Raw genomic sequence first — 14508 nt, 5'->3', positions numbered from 1 at the left:
TTCAGAAAAACATCAGGTAATAGAATTTTAAGAGGAGGCCTTGTCTTCCAGTCTTATGAGTGCTATGTGGGACTTTATGCGATGCTTTCATTAGGAAAAAAAAAAATAATGGAAAGGGTTGTAAAGCACTGAAACAGACTTCTCAGGAAACTGGTGGAGTCACCATCTCTGGAAACATTCAAAAAATATGTGAATATGACAGAGGATGTAGTTTAGTGGTGAATGTGGTGGTGATTCTGGGTTGATGGTTGATAAACTTAAAGGTCTTTAACAACCTTAACAATCCTATGATTCTATAAAAGCACCTCTGAACTACGAAAACCAAATGCTTTGTTTTAGCACAAAGCTTAAAAGCTTACCCCTTAAAAAAACCTCAAAAACAAAACAGTAAAAGACTACATCAAAAAATCCCCAAACATGCAAACAAACAAACAAACAAAAAAACCAGAAAACCTCCACCACTGGCCAAGAAACATCTTTTGTTGGAGGAGAACAAGCACTCAGGATTCCTCTTTCCGTACTACTTAAGTTTCCCATCTCCCCCCGTTACAACACTGTTTTCTTTGATCAAACACTCATAAAAATCATTAGATAATTAAATCATTTTCATAGGTAAAAACAGACCATCACTGCAGAAACAGGATTTTCTACAGGAAGACAAATAGGGATGTTACTTATTTAATAACTGCAGGTCACTGAAAATAGAGTTGGTATAGTTATGAAGATAAATGTTTTTTCTGCAGTGCTACCTTGCATTGACTTACATGTCTAAAGACTAAGAGTATCTAAAAACCTTTGAGAACATTCCTCAGTGAGCTTCACAGTCTGGAAAGTAGTCACAAACATATTTAAGGTGCAACAAAGCAATAGCAACAGTCACTAATCACACTAACAAAATAGTAAGACTTCCTTAGAATAGCTTTCATAATATTTACATGATGATAAAGTCTTTTAATTTTCTGGTACGCTCACTGGCTACAGTTAGCTGTCCTGTTTTAAAATGAGCACAGAGGAACAGAAATCAGAACACCATCTGACAGCAGAAGGGCTTTTCCCTGGAGAAGGATGCTTTTTGGGATTGCTAAATTGTGCTTGGTTGGTTTTTTCCTAAATCAGATCATATGTAACTAAAAATGCAAAATACATGATTCACAGAGAGGTCTACTTCTTTTCATCACCATTTTTACTCTTTATTTAATAGTTTCCCCAGCCATATCTGCTCTTTTATGCAGCAGATAAAGTGTTCATTCATACCTAGGACCACAAAAAAAATAAAAGGCTGTCAGACTGTGGCACAGAGGGCTACACAGAGTGAAAGAGGTGATTCCTGGGATTTCAGAAGACACATAAGAATTTTTTGATTTAAACTACTGTTTGCAAATGATATAGGAATTTGAATGTAAGATCAAAATTATTTTTAAAACTAGCAGCACATACAAAGGCCATGTACTCACAGAATTGAAAATCACTATTATGACAGTAAACAGAATTCTATAAATTTTCTTCCAAGAATGGTAAAATCAGAATAAGTATACCATAAATTTAGAGAACTGTATAGAAAACACCACCTCTGAGAGAGTTCTCAAAGCCAGCAACGTAAATTTTTTGCATGCACAGGCTGTGTAATCCAAAGACAGAACTCTAATTCACAGAAAAGCAACACACAGGTGCTGGAAAGGATTATTTTGACTAAATGCTAAAAGCTGTTGAACCCAATGTGTGGAATTGCCATAAACTGGCACAAGTCCCTAGAACATCTGATTGCTCAGGCAGTGGCACTTACAGACCTGCAGGCATGACCTGAATACTGAATGCCTAAAGAACAATTTTGACCAGTGTCACAAAGCCACAGACCAAAACAAGCAAGTAAATCAAAAGCCTCAAAAACTCAAGCAAACCCGAGTGATGAATTTAGTGATGAATTTTCACACTGAATGCTAAACTTCCCAAGACAGTTATAGCCCGGGCTACAGCTAAATGACCATGATGATTAATTACAATTTTTGCATATGTTCCTAGAGGGAGACAATGAAACCAGGAGCTTACAATATTTACAATGTATCTTTGGATTTATTATTAAAAAGCACAGAGAAAAATATCCTTTTTGTGTCTTGCACTTTATCTCTTGAATAGAATCTGGCACACCAGAACACCCTTTTAGTTTCCAGTTCTTCTTGGATTAGCCCCACACTTTTTCAGCTCTACTTATAAACATGCTCACTACTTAAATATACGAAGTTAGAGCTTGATTTTTCTAATCTTCACTGCATCAAAATTCCCACATACTCATACGGAATTTATACAACTCCTGAAAGCTTCAATCAGACCCTGAAAAGTGCAATCAGTACAACCCCTGAAACACTTGACTTCAGTGGGAGTTCTGTGGCTGCAGGGTGCACAGAGTTCTCTTAGCAGAACTCATCTCACATTACACAGTTTTCTTAAAATAAAAGAAAATAAAAGTCTGGAGATGCACCATTCATATTATACTCCAGACAGTCTCCACTGGGAAAAGTCAGCATTAGCTTTTGCTTAACTCTAAATTTGGATATTGCAACAGATAAAGCACAGGAGCACATGAATTGCTGCATTATTTATTACAGATAGCAATTTATTACAGACAGCAACTGGATATAATTCATCTTAAATTCCAAGATGAACAAGACAAGATTTACAAAATTAGAATTCAAGAATGAAACACCAAACAGAAAGCAGCAAACCCAAAGATTCTGTTGCAAGGTAGAGATTCCTCATACCAGATCATTCAGGTGATTAGGAAAAACCAGGTTTAAATGTTGTGCAATGTTGTCATTGCAATTCTCTGTTATTGCTAAAATAAAACTTAAAAAATAAAATAAATGCAAAGAATTTAAGGCTGCACATTGTAATGACTGGTACAGCCTCACTTTAAGTGCTGTATGCAGTTTTGGCTACCTCAATATAGGAATTATATTAGAGAACATCCAATAGAGGGCAATGAGGATAGTGAAGGGTCTGGAGGGGAAGACATATGAGGAGCATCCGAGGGTACTTGGTCTGCTCAGCCTGGAGCAGAGCAGACTGAGGGGAGACCTCACTGCTGTGTCAGGGGAGGTTTAGCCTGGGTATCAGGAAAAGGTTCTTCACACAGATGCTGACTGGGCACTGGAACAGGCTCCCCAGGGAAGTGACCACAGCACCAAACCTGACAGAGCTCAAGGAGCATTTGGACAATGTCTGTAGCACATAGTGCAATTGTTGGGGTCTCCTGCACAGGGCCGGGAGTCGGATACTGTGATTGTAGTGGGTTCCTTCTAACTCAGGACATTCTGTGATTCTACGATTCTGACAGTCTATGATCTTAAGAGTAAAAATACTTCTTCCTTCCTGTTCATATGCTTTTCTGGTCAGAAATTAATTTTCATCCTGAAGGGTTGGTTTTGGGGTTTTTTTTTTGTTTATTTTTAAATCATTCTATAGCCATTTACTCATATATCAAGATTTGTTTTAAAGTACCTCTGCTCTTTCCATATGTTGATGCCTGGGAATCACCTTTCTAGCAATCAAATCTCTCTCAGCATTTATTTCGCCAGGATTACTGCTAGACTAGTTTTAGCCCTCACCTCCTTGTAAGGCACAACTCGCAACACTGACTATAGTGCAAAAGAGATACTTACAAACAAGGAAGCTTTTTTAAAATTGGCTTGATGCAGATCAGTTAAAAATTCAAATACTTCACATTACTATTTGTTAAATTAAAATAATTATTACCAAAAGAGTAGGAAAATAAAATGCTTAAAAAAATTAGTGAACTGACTACTAAGCAAAAAAAAAAAATATTAATTCACTGTAAAGCCCATGGATATAACACATAGTTCTGAGTCCATCACAAGAGATTGGCAGCTTCTCTGTTATGTGCAATTTTGAATGCCACAGAAGAGTCAAGTAAGGAACTGGTATGACTCCACTACTTACAGCACCACCATTAAAGTACTGAACATTATTTTTTCAGACTTCTTTTTCTCTTGTGTAAGTTGTTGACACTGTACCAAGCAGATCAAAGTACCTGCAGATTTAGGAACAAATTCACGCAACAAAGATCTGCCAAGATCGTTAAGGAAGATCACACAGACATAACCTGACATATCCCTGAACACTGTAGGTGCACTGACAGAAGTATCACACTCTTTTCTGTTCTGTACTTACTTGTTCCTTTATGACTCCTGCTTTGAGTCTCTGTTGAGGTCACTGGAGTACATAAATCTTTTTCTGATCCAGTAAGCACATTAGTTTATGGGTATGGTATGTTCAAGAACTTCTTAAAAAATGCTGTATTATGATACTCCAGATAACTGGTCTCCAGTACATTTATTATATCCTCATTTGCTAGCCTCTGCCCCATAAATCAACTACACTGGATCTCTAGTTTACTTTGCTTTGACTAATTAAAATAATGTCATAATATTAACACGGTACAATTGCACCTTGATTACATGTATCCTGTTAAAAAAAAAAAAAGTGTCATCAGTTAAAGGAACTGTTCATAATAAGAGGCAAGATTACCTCTTCCCTCCTATTTATATCTATCTGTATCACATCTTTGTGTTTCTGTTTTTAAATACTTTATTATTTTAACCATGGACCTGAGTTCATGCAAGCCAAATTCAGCTGAGTACAAGGGTCTACAAAGTTAATGGGTTTGAAATTACTTGCAGCTTGACTGAATGTGGTGCAACATCTTTTAGTAGCAAGAAAATTGCTGGCAATGAGTGTTTTTAATCTGAATTCATACTATGCTCTAAATGGCACCTCTTGGGCAAAGGGGTCAGAACAATGACTTTTTGTGTGATTTCCAAGTATGAATTTTGAATCATAGCTGATATTGTTCCTTAGACTACAACTGCAATGCAAACCATCAGTTTAGTATTAGCTAATGGGAAACATCATCTTGAAAAGAAAAGTTTCATTTGTATCCTTATAAGTTATTAATAAGCTACAGCTCTGACTGTTGGTGAATTATGAGGTTATTCATCAACCTCTGTCCACTGTTTAGCAATACTACTCAGGTAATTAGAACACCAAAGGAAAACCAGTGCAACCTTCTAAAGTCACAATATAAATTTTGTTAGGAGGAAAAATTTAACTCAGTAAAATGAAAATGAGCCACCTGTATTTCCCTTTTTTTTTTTTTTTTTTTTTTTACCAAGAGCCACTACATCTTAAATGAACATAAATTAACATATCAAAGATCTATGCTTTTTATGGAAAGCTAGTTCTTGAAGGAACTTGTTTAGTTAAGAGGAAATTTATTTCAGTAATGATAGGCAGGACTACTAAAGAGGCTGACAAAACCTTCATAGTACTACATGCTGCTTCCCAATTTTATCTGGACGTTATCCATCCAGAAACAGGGTATTTCAGACATGATTATGCTTGGACCATGGAAACTGGTAACAAATTACACCCTTGGTTAGTAGATCTCCAGGCTTGTCAAACAGGTTTCTGAAAGACTTGTTCTCTTCATCCTCTTTGCAATGATCTTTATTCATCACGTTTAAGAGCAGATGAAACCAAAGGACTGTATTTTTTCTTTTCCAGAAGAGGCAGGAAGCAGGTAAAACATTTCAGCAGGTGTTTGGCTGCAAGTTTTTAGCACTGTTCTTAAATAAGCAGAAACTGTGTAATGAATCTTTAGTTGATACATTTTACTGTCACTTTTCCCAGATTAATCTATTTGAGACAGTAAAATAAATGCTTTTAAAGAACTGGTCCTTCTTGTATCTCATGCAAACACAAACTTAAGTCAATTGATGGTCTCCTATGACCAGAATCAACAGAGTTTGGCTACAGTCATAAAATGGTTTGGATTGGAAGGGAATATAAAGATCATCTCATTCCAACCCCACTGTCATGGGCAGGGACGCTTCCCACCAGACCAACCTGCTCAGAGCTCCACTCAACCTGGACTTGAACAATCCCAGGGACAGGATCCACAGCTTCTGTGTGAATCCCGTTCTAGTGCCTCCCAAATGACAATATTCACAGATATCTTAATATCTAAGTACTGTGTTATAAATATCTCATTCTGCAGTAGATCATTAGATTTGTAGTTCAGGCGATTACTCCCATGCATTCATTAATGATCCAGCTGCTAATGCACAAATGCAAAGAGAAAAATTTTCTGTTAATCATAATTTCCTAAATCATAACAGCAGCATAAATGGACAGTGTTGCCTATCTCACGCTATTTCAAAAATAAATGCTGGTGACCTCCTGCCATTTCAAGAGATGCTTTCACATACTCCAGTGAAGCCTGTGGAATCGATAGATTCCTGCTAAGAATGAGCCTCTGGTTTGGCGCTTCCATGGAGCCACTCATATGCAGGACACTCAAAGACTTGGCAGCCTTGTGAACACAAGGATTCCTAACATTGTTGATACCTGTATTCTTTGTGTCCTTTCCACATAACTTTTATTTACATGTATTTCTTTTCCAGTACACAAGGATTTTAATATTGTAAGATGTCACCACAAATAGCTGTAAGCAGATAAATCACTCTCCCTGTTTTTCTTCTTTCTTTCTTTCTTTCTATTCAATAAATTAAAAGGTAGGTTCTCTGCTCATCTACAGCAAAACAAATCAGAAAATGTCTTCTCCAATTAATGATATCATCAATCCGTAGATAACAAATAATGCAAAAATTCAGACATGTTATAAAACTAAAAACCTTGGTACCTTTATTTTTGAAGACACCCCATTAAAGATGCTATGGCATAACAAAAGGCATCTGAAGAGAATCTTGCTTTCTTAAGTTAACTCTTTTGTTTCCTGGTATCTTTTAAAAAATATACAAACACATTCAAACAGTTTTAAGAGGAACTGAGCTACAAAAGCAACAAAAATATTTTGTTAAAGAATGCAGAATTACATCACTGAAGCTGGACATCCTTAAATTCTTGAAGTAACAGCAAGTAGTGCTCTGAATGCCCTATTTAATACTAAAAATTATTCTGAGTTTTAAACTAGTTACCAAAAATTGAATATTCTAGTCAAATACCTAAACTAAGAAGCAGTTAAATACACAGAGGGGGAAGCCATGACACTACGTCAGAATTAGGCCATGATTAATTGCTTAGGTCAAAATAAAAACTGGTGTTAAGACATAAGTTACCAATATGCCTTGATCTAGTCTAGGACACTCCAACAAACCTCCAGATTTGAATACTCAGGTTATCAGTAAGTTTTTCTCCAGTGTCTCCTATTTCTCTGTTTCAAGAGACATTGAAAATGAGATTCAAACAACCTGCAGAGCTTCAGAATACACATCATCAATTATACTGCCCTTATTTCTTAAGGCAAATGTGTATGCTAAAAAAAATAATTAAAACAAGCAAACAAGAACCAAAACACCCTACAAAAAAAAAAAAAAAAAAAAAAAAAAAAAAAAAAAAAACCACCAAAAAAAACACCCCAAACAAACAAAAAAACCCATGAAAACCAAGCAAACAAATAAAACATCTGGCATGAATTAGTTTAAATAAATGGTTTAAAATCTGAATACTAGCCATTATTCAGATTCTTTACATGGAGAAGTTCATATCCTACTCTTTCAATAATACATTTTCAACTCACAGACACAAATTACAGTGAAGTTAAAACATGTGTTTCCCAAAATGTCATATTAACTTGACTCAATTGCACTGAAATCAAATCGCGTGTGCTGAATGTAACTGTGGGATTACTGGAGTAAATTGAAAGAAAATCAGTAGGTAAACATGAACCACTTGAGAAAGGTGCCTCAAAGGAAAGGTCAGTGAAAGGGCAAACAAATACTGCATTTGTTCTCAAAATATTTGTTGAAGAAGGTGGCCATGAAAGGCAAATAATACATAAATTCATCTTAACAATCCAACAGCACTTCCATAGATAAAAATAATGAGTTATCTAAATAAATGTGTTGTGATGTAAGACGAAAAGTCCAAATTATGCTATTCAACCTCTAAGACTTTAAAACTCTGTGTCTATGACTTTATCATTCATATGTTTCATGATTTAGAGTTGCTGCAAATGACAAAAGTATCTCTAATTCAATTTGTATGAGTGCATGAAATAAAGCTCTCTACATATTTCTCATCTACCTGTTTTTAAGTCAATGTTTCAGAACACCTCATCAGTTCAGGCTTATTTTCAGGCAGACATTTTGATTCTCATATTTACCTGAAGAGCAGAACATAGCCTAAAATATAAAAATCAAATATTATTTTTGTCACATTTTTATTTGTTTTAGAAGGGTGAAAACAGGAAGGAAAGATAACAGCTGTATTTTAATGCAATTGTATAAATCAACTGGTAGAAAATGTCCAGTTGAAGTCTCAGGATCTGCTTCAGATTTCAGTGTACAATCAGAGTAAAATAGTAGTTCCACTTAATCCAGTAAACAAAATCACTGATTTCAGAAATTCCAAATGTCATGGGGTCATACACAAAAAGCAGAAAGAAGCAGGATTCCAGACTGTTGGTGAATAAAACACACATGCTGGCATCTCCCTGGGGAAAAGTTCCTTATTAACAAGCCATCCCTTTAAAGCACTTGTGAAGAGAAACTCTTCACAAAATAAAAGCAGAAACTTCATACCAAAGCAATGAAAAGAAGAAAGTTGAAGCACAACATATTCACTCCTATGAATCTCCTGGATAAGCACAAAATAGATTGAATTCTACAAGCAAAACATTTTCTACTGCAACTTTAATTTAAAAAAAAATATTAATAATAAAAAAAGCTAACCTAAAGAAACGTATATTGTGCAGAGTGGTAAAAAATAGGATTTTACAATTTGGGAAGATGTCCATTTCACCCACTTCAAGCCAGTGTCCCCAGACACTGGTAAAAACCAAGGAAACTTTATTTATCACTACATATCTTAAAAGGCGGCTTTGCAGCATGCAGTATGCTCCTTTTTGGTTTGTGGTATGGTGGGGAGTATGTGTGTGTGTTTTGTTTCAATTTTTATTAAAGCAAAGCTAATTCAAGCTCAATAAATTATCTGGACAGCTTTGAAACGTTAAGAAAAAAAATCCTTTTGTTTGAGCATAAAAACACTGCCAGTTAAACTCCTCCCTTGTGATGAAATTAGGAGAGGGAATATTTGGCCCTGGTAGATAATTATGACATTCATAAGCTCTTAACGTAAGGGGCTGAGGGAGGGGGTGACTGTCTGCTACTTGTTCTCAAACTGCTCTGATTTTCTGGAACAGAACAAATACAGCACAGTTCCCTCTCTCCAGTCTTAGACACCAGCACTTCTCAAAGAAAAGGCTTCAGTCATTCTTCATAAAATTTACTGCAGCTTTATCCATCAAAATATAAATCCTGAACCTAAGAGTTTCAGTATTTCCAAAGCAAATGATCCAAATGTATTGACTTTTTCTTAGCCATCCAAATTATCTGAAAAGTCATACACATTTAAGACTCACATAATAATGCCTTTCTTAAAAACAAACAAAAAATGTAATCCTCACAAGCACCACAATCTTCATTTGATGATGTAAGTGTTCCTCACCACTGCAATCCCCCCCAAAAAAAAAACCCAAAAAAATCCCAAGAGTTTTTGTAATAGCCTCTCAAATCACTGATTCAATTGATTCACTTCAAGATGTACAATAAATCCCTCACCTCAATAACGCTCATTAAAATTAAAAATAATAAACTCAGCCCCAAACACCACTGTAGAAAACGCCTCTTCCCTAGCAACCTAAATGGGTGTATTTTCCATATGCAGATGTTCTCCCATTCCCATTTACTATGCCCTGCTGTGGATTGAGGCTGCACATTTCTGTTACTTCTACAGACAGTTAAAAAATCATACTCGGCCAATTAAATTCCCTTTATTAAAAAAAAAAAAAATAAAATGAAGCTGTTTCTTTAAATTGAGGAAAATAACTTACTATCAATATTAGGTTTATTCAGCTTTCCTCCTCTTCTTTCCATCACCCCCTCATACATATCCTATAATTTTTAAAACTCAGTTTAATAGCATCTGTAATTCCACTCCATTATTTATCTCCTGACATTTGTGATAGTAAGATACCTATATGCAATCCTCCCACGCTGCAGAAATCACACTTCACAAAGTCGCTTTCTACCCTTCCTCCTTTGGAGGAGGCGCATTCCCCATCTCTGCGCACATCATTACACCAGGTAGATCAATGCAAAGCCCGTAGGAAGCTTTCCCGTTCTCCTCCTCTGCCATCCCGGTGCCGGCTGTGCGGAAAAGCCTCCGGAGTGTTCCCGAATCGCTGCTCCTCGGGAGACGTCCCCAGCTCACCCCGAGGGGGCAAAAGCGGGGGAGCATTTTCTGCAGTAATGGAGAGCACCTGGTGCTCCGTTTTTACTAACTGGCACCGAAAGAAACCGCCTGGATGGTGCCAGGTTTAGCCACAGATGCACGGAAGGAGACTTGGCAGCTGCGGTTCTTGGTACCTCAAAGCACCATGCCTGACCCCCGCGTCCCTTCCTTAAACGCGACAAATCTCGCTGCCCCCGCCCAGCACACCGTGGGTGTCACATCCAGCCCGGCACAGGACACCGTGGGTGGCACATCCAGCCCGGCACAGGACACCGTGGGTGGCACATCCAGCCCGGCACAGCCCTACACAGGACACCGTGGGGGGACACATCCAGCCCCGCACAGGACACCGTGGGGGACATATCCAGCCCTGCACAGGACACCGTGGGTGTCACATCCAGCCCTGCCAGCCCGGCACAGGACACCGTGGGTGGCACATCCAGCCCTGCCCAGCCCCGCAGCCCCGGGGCGAGGCCGCCCCGTCCCGGTCGCTTCCCGGCGTGGCCGTGGAGCTCGGCCGCCCCCTGGTGGCGCGGCCCGGGGCCGGCCCCGCCGCTCCCGCTGACATCCCGCTGAGGCGTTTGGGCTGGGTGGGGTTTATTTCTCCCCTAAAACCTCCCTAGCAAGTGGGGCCACGGCCCACCCCCTCAGGTGCAGGGAACGAAGCCTCGCACAGAGCAGAGGGGCAGCGGGAGCGGAGGCAGGGACAGCCCGGCGCGGCTCAGCGCCCCAGCCGGACGCCGGGAACTTGCCCGAACAGTTTCCAAACACGGCGGTGGTTATCCCTCAGCCAGCGGCTGCGCCCCTCCCGGCGCTCCTTCCCGCCCAGTCTCCTCCAGGAGCCCAAATCCTTAAGTAACCACGCAGGGGACATCCAAAAATAAACAATAAATTATATATATATATATATATATATATATATCAGCCCCAGAAAACAAACCAAACTCCGTGGCCGCAGCACAACCCCCGAGTCCGCGTTTCTCGAAGCACTGTACGTATGTATATAAATAAACACACACACACACACACATATATATATATAAATATACGCACATACATATGCAAAGGACCAAGCGTGCCCGAAGGCTCCAGCCCGGCGCGCCCCGATCCCGCACACACCTGCCCCCGCGGTGCGATTCCGTGGCACAGGGGCTCCGCACCGCACACAGCCCCACGGCCCCGACAGCCCTGTCCCCTCCGCGCCACCCCCGAGTCGGGGCTCGGTGTCCCGGCAGCGCGCGGGGAAGGGTCTTCCAGAGAGGAGAAACCCCGACAGGGAGACTTCAGGTCGGGTTTCTCGTGGGCTCTACCGCCAGAACTTCTCCCTGCTCCTAAGAACGAAGCCCACACTGCCTTCCCCGCGGGCAGACGCGGATTTTAAAGACCAGTGCTCGACAGATTTTGTGTAATCGATTCATCTCTCTCGTACATTTATCGGGTGCAAATTAAAAAAAAAAAAAAAAAAAAAAAAAAAAAAAAAAGGCAAAATCCTATGCAAAGCAGCTAAGTGCACTTAGTACTGTCCAGCTTTTTTTTTTTTTCCTCCTTATAAATGAGACCTCTTGAAGACTGAAACAAAAAAAAAAAAAAAAAAGGTAGGCGATGAAGCAAGTTTTAGGTCCTTCTTAATTTGATTCCAGGATAATGCATTGCTTTAATTTTTTTTCTCCGTTTCTTTTCCATTAATTTGAGCGAGTGGACAGCATAGATAAGAATAATAATTAAAAGGAGGGGAAAAAAATAAAAAGGCGGCCGCGCTCCTACCTTGCCCGCTACTGAGGAGCAATCCGAGCAGGTAGAGAGGCAGGAGGCTCATGTTCAGGAGCTCTAGCCGGTGGACAGTTCCAAGTCGGAGGATGCTCGGCCAGCCCAGGCAAACCCTGCCGGTGCTGCTTCTGCCTCTGCCGCCGCCGCTGCCCGCGCAGCCCCGCACCCGCGGAGCGCCGCTCGCCAAGTGCCGGCCGCGCCTCCCGCGCCGCGCTATATCGGCGGGGCCGCGCCGCCGCGCAGGGGGCGGGCGCACGGCGGGCCGGCCGATCCCTCCGCCGCACACGCACCCCGCCACAGCGACGAGCGGCGGACGCGCAGATTCCTCCGCCGCTCCGAGAGGTGCCAGCAGGACCGGAGCATTCCACCCTACATCCCCTCCTGGATCCCTTCCTTGTCTCCCCGTGCGTCCCTCCCCGCATGCCCGTCTGCCGGCAGCCCCCGGCGGGGTGAGGCGGCTCCCCCCGCCTCGCCGCCGCGGCCCCTCCATAGCCCGCTCCCGCCGCCGCTGACGGAGGGGACACAGCCTAGAAAGGAGAGGCGGCGGCTTGGTGGAGAATCCCACTGGGAAGCCCCAGCATCCCGGGAGAGCGCGGGAGGGGCGCCCCGGCTGCCCGCGGGCGGGGACGCGCCCCGGGGCTGGAGTGGCCCTGGCACCCCGTTTTCCCCTGGGAGCGGCCGGCGGGGTCTGCGCGGGGCTCGGCGGGTCCCCCGCTCCGCCCGCGGGCCGGAACGCGCCGCTGCTCCCGCGGGAAGCAGGACCGCCGCGGGCCCCGCGTACGGGCGCGTCTATACCTAATCCCGTCGGGTTTATGTTCGTTCAGCTGTCTAGGAATTCACTTGGTTTGACTTCTGTTATTAGTCCAGAGGGGAAACATACTGCTATTCACGGCTGCGTGAAATAAAACCGATAAGAAATAAATTGCTTACCGTTTGGATGCTGTGGTGCTGTCTGGCTGAGGATCTGGCTTTGTAAGGAAAAAAAAACCCCGTAACCTGCATAAAGGGGTGTTTTTTTTGTCCACCTTGACTTTGAAGAGGTAATTCTTTTTGAGGGGGTTAATTAAGCTATAGACTCCGAAGCAGGTTCCATAAATTTGTCACCTTACCACCTGTATGATATATGGAAGGAGATAGAAGTAGATTTATATTAAAGTGAAGCAGTGATAGTGGATAATAAAGGATTAATCCAAATTAACACATCCCTAATATTTTTTTCCCAACCCTTCCCTTGCCCTTTTCAAGAGGATTTGGAGAGGAGGAGGGAGACAAGAAGTCCCTTTGCAGCAAACTATTATGAATGACATGATCAGTATCTCCAGCTTGGCTCCTGCTGTACTGCAGTCTACAAAATTCTGAAATATAGGAAGAAGAAATATTTTTCTGAGGATGGGGGATAAAGTCCAAATTCTTTCCCCAGAGGGTGGTTTTAGGACGCTTGGGAATGAAACAGAGTGAAGAGAAAATGCTGGTAAAAGGGAATGTGAGGGCTTTTTGCCATTGATTGGTTGATCTACACCACGTAAATCACAATCATATTGCTCAGCTCCACACCTCACAGTCCTGCTCTTAAGCTAAAGATTTTGTAATATAGTATAAAAGGAACAGATTCATATATATTTAAGTGGAGTTGAACTGATATTCCTCATAAAGTTTGGAAATCCAAAATATGGCAGCCTCAGCAAAGCCTTACAGGTCAGAATGGGATTTATATTTAGGAGGTGCTCTGCTCATGAATGTCATGAGAGATGCTTAATTGCTGGGACTTTTGGCACCGGCCTTTAGTGCAGGTTCAGGAAAGCACAGCAGAGGAAAATTTTGGTGAAATTTTCCCAGGTGTAAAGGTTTCATTAGCCCTAGTACCCAACTACAGAAACATACAGAAACATAATAAATTAATATAGAAAGATAATGAAAACAATTATTAGACTAAAACCTTAAAAACAAAAATAAAACTTGCTTGGCAAAAAGCAAGAAACCCTCACTATCATGTGGGTAGGATGCCAGTTTTATCAAATTTATCTTTAATGTTTTGGAGCATTTCCATCCAGCAAAAATGGAATAGTTAGAGAAAATAAAAGGAGTGTTAATAAATAAAACCGAATAACTTGTACATATACCTGAATATCTATTATAGTCTACCCTATAGCTGAGGGTCAGATCTGCACAGGTTCAAGGACTGAAATCCACGTACACATGCTCCACCACAGCACAGTACGAAGCAAGTAGGAGGTTTCTTGCCCACAAGAATGCTGCTATCCCAAGTTTGCTTATTTTAAATTATCAATATGATGAGAATTGCACCAGTGTCAGGTTTGAGTGACTAGTTCTTGGTCCTTTTAAAATCAGGTGAGGATGCTCTTCTTCCAAACAGGAATCCTTGTTCTGAGAGCTCTGCGCAGTTACTTGTCTGCA

The sequence above is a fragment of the Pyrgilauda ruficollis genome, unplaced genomic scaffold (assembly GCF_017590135.1).
Source record: "Pyrgilauda ruficollis isolate IOZ18807 unplaced genomic scaffold, ASM1759013v1 scaffold102, whole genome shotgun sequence".
Classification (NCBI taxonomy): domain Eukaryota; kingdom Metazoa; phylum Chordata; class Aves; order Passeriformes; family Passeridae; genus Pyrgilauda; species Pyrgilauda ruficollis.
This window is presented reverse-complemented; position numbering follows the sequence as displayed.